The sequence below is a fragment of the Sturnira hondurensis genome, unplaced genomic scaffold, assembly GCF_014824575.4.
Source record: "Sturnira hondurensis isolate 20B ecotype Veracruz unplaced genomic scaffold, ASM1482457v3 Scaffold0005329, whole genome shotgun sequence".
Lineage (NCBI taxonomy): Eukaryota > Metazoa > Chordata > Mammalia > Chiroptera > Phyllostomidae > Sturnira > Sturnira hondurensis.
The window spans coordinates 7,648,672-7,659,443 of NW_028077960.1; the positions used below are offsets into that span (position 1 = coordinate 7,648,672).

Genomic DNA, 10,772 nt, shown 5'->3' on the forward strand with positions numbered 1-10,772 from the left:
TCAGTAAAAATATTGCTGCGTGGAATATCTGAGATTTTCTTGCCAAGGCTCTCCTCTAGGGTTTTAATGGTTTCACGGCTTATATTTAAGTCTTTTATCCACCTTGAATTTATTTTGGTGTATGGTGTAAGTTGGTGCTCAAGTTTCATTTTTTTGCATGTAGCTGTCCAGTTCTCCCAACACCATTTGTTGAAAAGGCTGTCTTTACTCCATTTTATGTTATTGCCCCCTTTGTCGAATATTAATTGACTGTAGAGAGTTGGGTTTATTTCTGGGCTCTCTGTTCTATTCCATTGGTCTATGTGCCTGTTTTTGTGCCAGTACCAGGCTGTTTTGATTACAGTGGCCTTGTAATACAGTTTGATATCAGGTATTGTGATCCCTCCTACTTTGTTCTTCTTTCTCAAAATTGCAGCAGCTATTCGGGGTCTTTTCTGGTTCCATATAAATTTTTGAAGTGTTTGTTCTATGTCTGTGAAATACGCCATTGGTACTTTAATAGGTATTGCATTGAATCTGTAAATTGCTTTGGGTAGTATGGACATTTTGATGATGTTAATTCTTCCAATCCATGAACACGGTATATGTTTCCATTTATTTGTGTCTTCCTTGATTTCTTTCTTCAGTGTTGTGTAGTTTTCTGCATACAGGTCTTTTACCTCCTTGGTTAGGTTTATTCCCAGATATTTTATTTTTCTTTTTGCTATATCGAATGGGATTTTTTTCCTGATTTCTGCTTCTGCTGCTTCATTGTTGGTATACAAAAATGCCTTTGATTTCTGGATATTAACTTTGTATCCCGCTGTTATGCCAAATTCATTTATTAGTTCCAGCAGTTTTTTGGTAGAGGCTATAGGGTTTTCCATGTACACTATCATGTCATCTGCAAACAATGCCAGTTTTGTTTCCTCCTTTCCGATTTGGATGCCTTTTATTTCCTTTTCTTGTCTGATCGCTGCAGCTAGAACTTCTAATACTATATTGAATAGAAGTGGTGAAAGTGGGCAACCTTGTCTTGTTCCTGATCTTAGTGGAAAAGCTTTTAGTTTTTGCCCATTGAGTATGATGTTGGCTGTAGGTCTTTCATATATGGCCTTTATTATATTGAGGAATGTTCCCTCTATTCCCACCTTGCTGAGTACCTTTATCATAAATGGGTGTTGTACCTTATCAAAAGCTTTTTCCGCATCTATTGATATGACCATGTGGTTTTTGTCTTTGCTTTTGTTTATTTCGTGTATTACATTTATTGATTTGCGTATATTGAACCATCCTTGCATCCCTGGGATGAATCCCACTTGGTCGTGGTGTATGATCTTTTTGATGTATTGTTGGATGCGATTTGCCAATATTTTATTGAGGATTTTAGCATCTATGTTCATCAGTGATATTGGCCTGTAATTTTCTTTCTTTGTTGTGTCTCTATCTGGCTTTGGAATTAGGGTGATGCTGGCTTCATAAAAAGAGTTGGGGAGTTTTCCCTCCTTTTGGATTTTTTGGAATAGTCTGTGAAGAATAGGGGTTAGCTCTTCCTTAAAAGCTTTGTAGAATTCTCCTGTGAAACCATCTGGTCCAGGGCTTTTGTGTGATGGGAGTTTTTTGATTACTGCTTCAATTTCATTTGCTGTTATTGGCCTGTTCAGGTTTTCTGCTTCTTTTTCATTGAGTTTTGGAAGATTATATTTTTCTAGAAATTTGTCCATTTCACCTAGGTTTTCAAATTTCTTGGCATACAGTTCCACATAGTAATTTCTTACAATCCTTTCTATTTCTGCAGTATCAGTTGTAATCTCTCCTCTTTCATTTCTGATTGTGTTTATTTGGGTCTTCTCTCTTCTTTTCTTGATGAGCCTACTTAAAGGTTTGTCTATTTTGTTTATCTTTTCAAAAAACCAACTCCTGGATTCATTGATCCTTAGAATTGTGCTTTTAGTTTCTATGTCATTTAATTCTGCTCTGATCTTGGTTATTTCCTTCCTTCTACTTGCTCTGGGCTGTCTTTGTTGTTGTTCCTCGAGTTCTTGGAGGCGTCGGGTTAGGTTGTTTGTTTGAAATGTTTCTATCTTCTTTAGGTAGGCCTGTATTGCTATGAACTTCCCTCTCAGGACTGCCTTCACTGTGTCCCATAGGTTTTGGGTTGTTGTGAGTTCATTTTCATTTGTTTCCAGAAGCTTTCTGATTTCTTCCCTAATTTCAATCTTGACCCATTCGTTGTTTAATAGCCTACCATTCAGTCTCCATGATTTTGGGTGTTTTGGGTTTTTTTCATTGGGGTCAGTTTCCAATTTCAGTCCCTTGTGATCAGAGAAAATGCTTGGTATGATTTCTATTTTCTTGAATTTATTGAGACTCGTTTTGTGTCCTATCATGTGATCTATCTTTGAAAATGTTCCATGTGCGTTTGAAAAGAAAGTGTATTTAGCTTCTTTGGGATGGAGGGCTCTATATATATCAATTAGGTCCATTTCGTTTAGGGTGTCATTTAATGCTGCAATATCTTTGTTGATATTTTGTTTGGAAGATTTGTCCAATTTAGACAGTGGGGTGTTAAAATCTCCTACTATAATTGTGTTGCTGTCAATTTCTTTCTTGAGGTCCTCCAGAATTTTCTTTATATATTTGGGTGCTCCTATGTTGGGTGCATATATATTTACGATGTTAATGTCTTCTTGGTGGATTCTCCCTTTGAGTATTATGAAGTGACCTTCTGGGTCTCTCTTTATGGCCCTTCTTTTGAAGTCTATTTTGTCTGATATGAGAATTGCTACCCCGGCTTTTTTTTCTTGTCCATTTGCTTGGAAAATTTGGTTCCATCCTTTCACTTTTAGTCTGTGGTGGTCCTTTGACCTGAGGTGGGTCTCTTGTAGGCAGCATATGTGTGGGTCGTGCTTTCTTATCCATTCAGCTATTCTATGTCTTTTAATTGGTGCATTTAATCCATTTACGTTTAAGGTTATTATTGAAAGGTACTTATTCATTGCCATTTGTGTACCTGTGTTCCTCTCTATCTCTCTCTTTTCCTTCCTTTCCTAAAGCAGTCCTTTTAGTAATTCTTGTAGAGCTGGTTTGGTGGAGGCGTATTCTTTTAGACTTCTTTTGTCTTGGAAGCTCTTTATTTGGCCTTCTATCTTGATTGAGAGCCTTGCTGGGTACAATAGCCTTGGTTGTAGGCCTCTGTTTCTCATTACTTGGAATATTTCCTGCCATTCTCTTCTTGCTTGGAATGTTTCCGTTGAGAAGTCAGTAGCCAACCTTATTGGGACCCCCTTGTATGTTATTTCCTTTTTCTCCCTTGCTGCCTTTAGGATTTTCTCTTTGTCTTGGAGGTTTGCCATTTTAATGATGATGTGTCTTGCAGTAGGCCTCTTTGGGTTCCACCTGTTTGGGACTCTCTGCGATTCCTGAATCCGTGTGACTTTCTCTCTCCTCAACTTAGGAAAATTTTCCGTAATTACTCTTTCAAGGAGGTTTTCTATCCCTTGTTCTTCTTCCTCTCCTTCTGGTATTCCTATTATTCGGATATTATTACGTTTCATGTTGTCTTGCATTTCTCTTAAATTCTCCTCATTTTTTCTGATTCTCTTTTCCATTATTTGGTCTGTCTGGGAGATTCTTTCTATCCTGTCTTCTGTCTCACTTATGCGATCTTCCGCCATATCGATTCTATTCTTCATACCTTCTACTGTGTTCTTCAGTTCAGAAATTGTATTCTTCATTTCCTCTTGGCCTTTACTAAGGGTTTCCATTTCCTTTTTCATGTTGGTGTAGTTTGCAGAGAGCTCACTGTAGCTCCCCTGTAGTTTCTGGTAGCTCGTTGTAAGCTCTTTGAATTTCCTGATAACCAGTGCTTTGAATTCAATATCTGATAGTTGGCTTGCCTCTATTTCATCTAACGTTCTTTCTGAGACTTCCTCCTTTTCTTTCATTTGGGGGTTGTTTCTTTGTCTTCCCATTGTTTGTGTTGCTCTTCTTGTTGGCTTCAGCTTCTTAAAGTGGTCTGTTCTGGTTTCCTGGGTTTATGGTGTGAACTTCTGTGGTAAGATGCCTGTGAGATTCAGTGGTTCAGTCTCCTGCAGGTATTTTGGTGTTCTCCACTTCCACCTACTCCTCTTTTTGGCTTCCAGCTGGTCAAACCTTTTCTTCTGGTCTCCCTAGCTGCAGCAGCCTGAGGGGCTATTAGTGTGGCCTTTCTCTCCTCTCGGTGAACTTAGCTGGTCTCTCCAGTGCCCTCCCAAGATCCAGAATGGCGCCGCTCTCCCGTGCCCCACTGAGAGCAGGTTTTTCCCCAGGCTTCCCAACTCTGGCCTGGCGTGAGGGCACACACTCCCAGCCAGGCTTTCCTGGTCTCACAGGCTTGGGCTTGGACCTTTCCCAGTGCTGTGGCTGCACACACTGGGCAACTCACAATTCTTCCAAGCTGGCAACCACAGCCTGACTCCCAGCGCTTCTCAGTCTGAGCCCAGCTGGGTAGGAATGGATCTGGTGATTGGCGCTTCCCCAGAGGCCCTGTCAGTTGTTCGCAGTGCCCCGAGGCTGTGTGAGTGCCCGCTGGAGTCCCGGGCTGGAGTCCCCCGGTATTGGGAATGCACGCCATCGGGAATGCACGGGAATCCCAGACTTCCAAGCTGGTGACCACACTGGACTCTGAATGCTTCTCAGTCTGTGCCCAGCTGGGTAGCGATGGATCTGGCGATTGGCGCTTCCCCAGGGGCCCTGTAAGTCTCACGCAGCGCCCAATATTCCTGATACCATTGACTGAGTAGACTATCTTTAGCCCATTGTATGTTTTTGCTTCATTTGTCATATTAATTGACTGTAAAGATGTGTGTTTATTTCTGGGCTCTCTATAATGTTCAATTCATCTATGTGTCTTTTTATGCCAGTACCATGATGATTTGATTATGATGGCTTTGTAGTATAGTTTGATATCAGATAGCATGATTCCTCCAACTTTGTTCTTTCTCAAGATTGCTGTTGCTATTCAGGGTCTTATGAAATTCCGTAAACATTTTTGAAATATTTGTACTAGTTCTGTGAAATATGCCACTGGTACTGTGATAGAAATTGCTTTGAATCTATAGATTACTTTGGTTAGTATGGACATTTAAATAATTTTTCCTATTCATGAACACAATATATGCTTCCACTGTTTATATCATCTTTAGTTTCTTTCTTTAATGTCATAATTTTCTGACTATAGGTCTTTTACATCCTTGGTTAAATTTATTCTTAGGTGTTTTATTCATTTTGAAGTAATTGTGAGTGGGTTTTCTTTGTTTCACTTTCTGATAGTTCATTATTGGTGTGTAAAAATGAAACTGATTTTTGGATATTTATTTTGTATCTTACTACTTTACTAAAGTCATGTATTAGTTCTAGTTGTTTTTTTTTTTTGGTGGAGTCTTTAGGGTTTTCCATATACAGTATTATGTTGAGTGAGTGGTGAAAGTGGACACCTCTGTCTTGTTCCCCATCTCAAGGGAAATGCTTGTAGTTTTTGCCCATTGAATATGTTTGCTGTAGGTTTTTCATATGTGGCCTTTATTATGTTGAGGTTCCCTCTATTCTCATTTTGCTGAGATGTTATCATAAATAAATGCTGCATTTTAGTAAATGCTTTTTCTGCATTAATTGATATGAGCATGTGATTTTTATCCTTTATTTCATTTATGTGGTATATCATGTTTATTGATTTGTGGATATTGTACCAACCTTGTATCCCTGGAATACATCCCACTTGATCATGGTGTATGATCTTTTTAATGTATTGGTGAAACTTATGTGCTAATATTTTGTTGAAGATTTTAGCATCTATGTTCAGGGATATTGGCCTGTAGTTTTTTTCTTTCTAGTGTCTTTATCTTATTTTGGAATAAGGATCATGCTTGCCCTATAAAATAAGCTAGGGAGTCTTCAAAATTTCTAAATTTTTTGGAATAGTTTGAAGAGGATAAGTGTTCTTGGAATGTTTGATAAAATTCACCTGGGAAAATATTGGGGCCAGGACTTTTCTTTGTTGGGGTTTTAAAAAAATTATTGCTTCAATTTTACTAGTTGGAATCTGTCTATTCAGATTCTCTGATTCTTCCTGAGTTAGTTTCAGAAGATTATATATTTCTAGAAATTTATTCATTTCATCCAGGTTGTCTAGTTTGTTGGCATATAGATGTCCATGATATTTCCTTAAAATTATTTGTATTTCTTTGATGTCAGTTGTTACTTCTCTTTTTTCATTTCTGATTTTATTTGGATCTTCTTTCCTTTTTTCTTGATGAGTCTGGTTAAAGGTTTGTCCATGTTGTTTTCCTTTAAAGAACACTTTCTTGGTTTTATTGATCTTTTGTATTTTTTAAGACTCTATTTCATATATTTCTGATCTGATCTTTATTCCTCCTATCCCCCAAACATACTTTGTTTGTTGTTCTTTTTTATGTTTCTTGAAGTGACAAGTTAGCTTGTTTATTTGCAATGTTTCTTGTTTCTTTAGATAGGCCTGTAATGCCATGCACTTCCTTCTTAGCGCTGCTTTTGCTGTGTGACATAGATTATGGGTTGTTGTGTTCTCATTTTCATTTTTTTCAAGATATCATTTGATTTATTCCTCAAAGTCATTGCTTTTTTTTTTTTGCTATTTGAATTTCTACTTTTATTTTTTGTATTAATGTCTTATAACTTATTTTGTTCATTTTATGATTATTTTTAATATATTTTATTGACTATGCTATTGCACTTGTCTCACTTCCCCCCTTTATTCTCTTCCACCCTGCACATCCCCTCCCACCCACATTCCCCCACTTTAGTTCATGTCCATGTGTCATAAGTTCTTTAGCCTCTACATTTCCCACTCTACTCTTTCCCTCCCCTTGTCTATTTTCTCCCCACTGTCTATGCTACTTATTCTCTGTACCTTCTACTCCCCTCCTCCTCCCACTCCCATATTGCTAACCTTCCATGTGATCTCCATTTCTGTGGCTCTGCTCCTGTTTTAGGTGTCTGCATAGTTTGCTTTTGTTTTAGGTGTGGTTATTAACAACTGTGAGTTTGCTGTCCTTTCACTGTTCACACTTTTTATCTTCTTTTTTCTTAGAAAAGTCCCTTTAATGTTTCATGTAGTAAGGGCTTGGTGATGATGAACTCCTTGAACTTGACCTTATCCGAGAAGCACTTTATCTGCCCTTCCATTCTAAATTGAAGCTTAGCTGGATAGAGCAATCTTGGATGTAGGTCCTTGCCTTTCATGACTTGGAATACTGCTTTCCAGCCCCTTCTTGCTTGCAAGGTCTCTCTTGAGAAATCTGCTGACAGTCTGATGGGAACTCCTTTGAAGGTGACTGTCCCCTTATCTCTTGCTGCTTCTAGGATTCTCTCCTTCATTTTAATCTTGGGTAATATAATTATGATGTGCCTTGGTGTGTTCCTCTTTGGGTCCAACTTCTGTGGGACTCTCTGAGCTTCCTGGATTTTCTGGAAGTCTATTGCCTTTGCCAGATTGGGGAAGTTCTTCTTCATTATTTGTTCAAATAAGTTTTCCACTTGTCGCTCTTCCTCTTCCCCTTCTGGTGCCCTATAATTCAGATGTTGGAATGTTTAAGAATGTACCAGAGGTTCCTAAGCCTCTCCTCATTATTTTGAATTCCTGTTTCTTCATTCTTTTCTGTTTGGTTGTTTCTTTTTTCCTTCTGGTCCACTCCATTGATTTGAGTCCCAGTTTCCTTTCCATCACTATTGTTTCCCTGTGCATTTCTCTTATTTCACTTAGTGTAGCCTTCATTTTTTCAACTAATTTGTGACCAAAAAGCAACCAGCTCTGTGAGCATCCTGATCACTGGCATTTTGAACTGTGCATCTGATAGGTTGTCTATCTCTTGGTCAGTTAAAGATATTGGCTCTGGGGCTTTTATTCGTTCTTCTGATTGAGCCATTTTTGTCTTGACACTCCTATTATGCAGTGAGGGGCAGAGCCTTAGGTGTTCACCAGGGTGGGGCAACCTAGTTGCTGGGTTGTGAAGCTGTATGTGGGGGCAGGGTCGCAGAGGGAACAATGGCGCTTGTTCCACTCTCTCTCGGATTTGAGTCCCCTCTGCTACTTCCCACAAGTCGGCACCTTTTCAGTCAGTGCTTTTTGGCTTTATTTCCTGGCACTGGAGCCCTGGGTTGTGTGGTCTGTCTCACTGCCCATTTTTGCCTAGTTTATCTGTGTGCCAATGTGTGACAGTGGTCAGCCAACCACCTTGTGTTCCCTGCTTGTTTCCTCCCCACACCTAGGGTATGCTAGCCCCATGCTGCCTGCAGTCCCCTGTCTGGCAGCCACAGCCTTTTCCTGCTGCACTCTCTCTCTGTCAGCCACTGGCTCCGCCCTTCTTACCAGTCTGGTTGAATGGTTGTTGGACTTCCGTATGGTTCAATTTTCTGTCTGTTCTGGTTGTGTTTTGTTTCTAAATTTTTGTTGTCCTTAAATTTGGTTGTGCAAGGAGGTACAACATTTCCTCCTATGCCTCCATCTTGGCTCGAAGTCTGTTTGTTTTTTTTGTTTTAGATTTAAGACTTGTATTTTTTTACCCCCTGGGTGGAGGATGCTCTTTGCTACCTTTCTAGCCCCCAAGTCCTCTGCCCTTCACAATAAGAAGAAGCATTTACTTTCACTCTAGGGCTCAGAACATGCCTAAGCTTTGGCGGCTGACTTGTAATGGTTCAGAGTTTGTGTGGAAGGGTTGTTAGCATTAATCCTCCTGGGCATCCAGTAATGGGTCAGCCATGAGCCTGGCCTGGGTAGTGGTGTTCAAAGATTTGACAGTAGTGATAGCCTTCTTTCGTTTTAGGAGTGTTGAAGGGAATCTTTTGGGCTGCAACTGCCACCACTGCATCATAAACCTGATGTTCAATATAGGCCTGTAAAATCCTAAACCAGGAATTCTTCACTGAGGTTATGCCATCACTGAAGGCATTCTTTCTGTCACCAGAGAATCTCCTTAAGTATCAGGTTGGAGTCCTCAAATAGCTCTCTCAGCAGATGTTTTACTACCCCATTCTTCAGAATTCTCATATCTGCTGGCAGAGACAGGTAATAGGAACAAAATCGATGATCCAGGCATGGGACTCTCAATTCAAGGCTGTGGGCAGTGGTAGTTTGATCTGCACGGACAGCATCAAACAATCAGAGTTCCTTCAGGAGCCTCTCATTCTCCTCAGCTTCTTCAGGGGAAGGAGCCTTGTGAAAATATATGTAACCCTGTGTAAGTTCATCTGAACCTTCTCCAGAGAAGATCAGCACCCTATCTGTGTTCTTTCAAATATACTTGGACATTAAGTACATACCCACTGAAGCACGAACTGTTGTAATGTCTTAAGTTTCCAAGGAGAATATGACTCAATCCAGGGCCTGAATACCTTCCTCAGAGTTAAAGAGGACTTCATGGTGTTCACTCCCAATATGATTCGCCATCTTTCTGGCTGCTACTAAATCAGGACCGTCTTCCATGCCGATTGCAAGAGGTGCTGGACTTGAGCCTCTTTCAGCTGCTTGGATAGGGTGGCAGCAGCCGAACTGGAATCCAAGCTCCCTGATAAAGGACAGCCAATCCTCCAGTTTGTCATCAAACATTTCTTAATGGCATTGTTAAAAAGTATCTAGACATTACTCTTTATGGTTTCTATTTCAAAATCTGGGAAAACTTCTCCACACTGCCATAGAAGGCATGCAGAAGCTTGTCTCTGCACTGATGATATTTAACCATTTCCACTGAAACAACTTTGCCATTTGGCTTTAAATCCCATACTTCATAGTGTCCCAGGAGAAATGGCTCCACTTTTAAAAAAGGAGCTGTGGAGTACTTGAAGTTAACAAGACCTTTAGCTTCTGAACACACAGCTCAAAATCCATCTTCTGTCATAGCTTTAAACAAAGGTCTGACTATAGGTATCTCTGTCCAGGAACACTTTCTTATGGGCTGTATCCCGTAAAATAAATGCAAATACTCCATCTTACATGCAAACTGTTTGCTCAATTCCTCCTTTGTTATAAAGATGAAGGATTATCTCACCATCCACTTTGGTCTGATATTCACATTCAAAATGGCATTGCAGCTTCTGTGGTTGTAGATTTCTCCATTGTAACATAGCCACAAATAAGGAAATTTCTTCCTGCTAATTGGTTGCATCTCAAAGAACTGGTCAAGCACTGTCAACTGGTGAAATCTAATGCAGCAGTTGGTATATCTGTTGACATTCTCAAAGTGAAGTGCATCTGGACCCCTGTATGCAATCTCCATGACACTCAGACACTGAACAGAAAGGCAGTCAGTGCTGCCAAAGAGCACCCAGATGCCACACATGGTGCAACGGAGCTACAGGGTTCTCTGAACATGAACAGGGAAGGTGAGCCACTAGTGGTAGGGAGGAGACACAGGCTGCAGTCAGCAGACAGATGGGGGTCATTGTTAATTCACTTATTGTTTAGTGACATGTTATTTAGCCTGCATGTCTTTGTGTGTCTTTCAGGTTTTTTTCTGATTGATTTCTAGTTTCATATCATTATGATCAGAGGAGATGCTTGATATGATTTCAACTTTCTTAAATTTATTGATACTTTTTTGGGTCCTAACATGTCCTATGTACACTTGAAAAAGAATATAAATTCTGCTTTGGAGTGAAATGCTTTGATGATATCAATTGAATCCATTTGATCTAGTGTGTCGTTTAAGGCTGCCATTTCCTTGTTGATTTTTTGTCTAGAATATTTATCCATTGTTGTTGATGGGGTGTCTAAATCTTGT

At 39.7% G+C, this 10,772-nt stretch overlaps 1 pseudogene; it reads right to left on the bottom strand.

Moving 5' to 3' along the window:
- Positions 1 to 8,548: 8,548 nt before the first annotated feature.
- On the bottom strand, positions 8,549 to 10,390 carry LOC118987835 (asparagine synthetase [glutamine-hydrolyzing]-like; annotated as a pseudogene).
- Between the last annotated feature and the right edge of the window lie 382 nt (positions 10,391 to 10,772).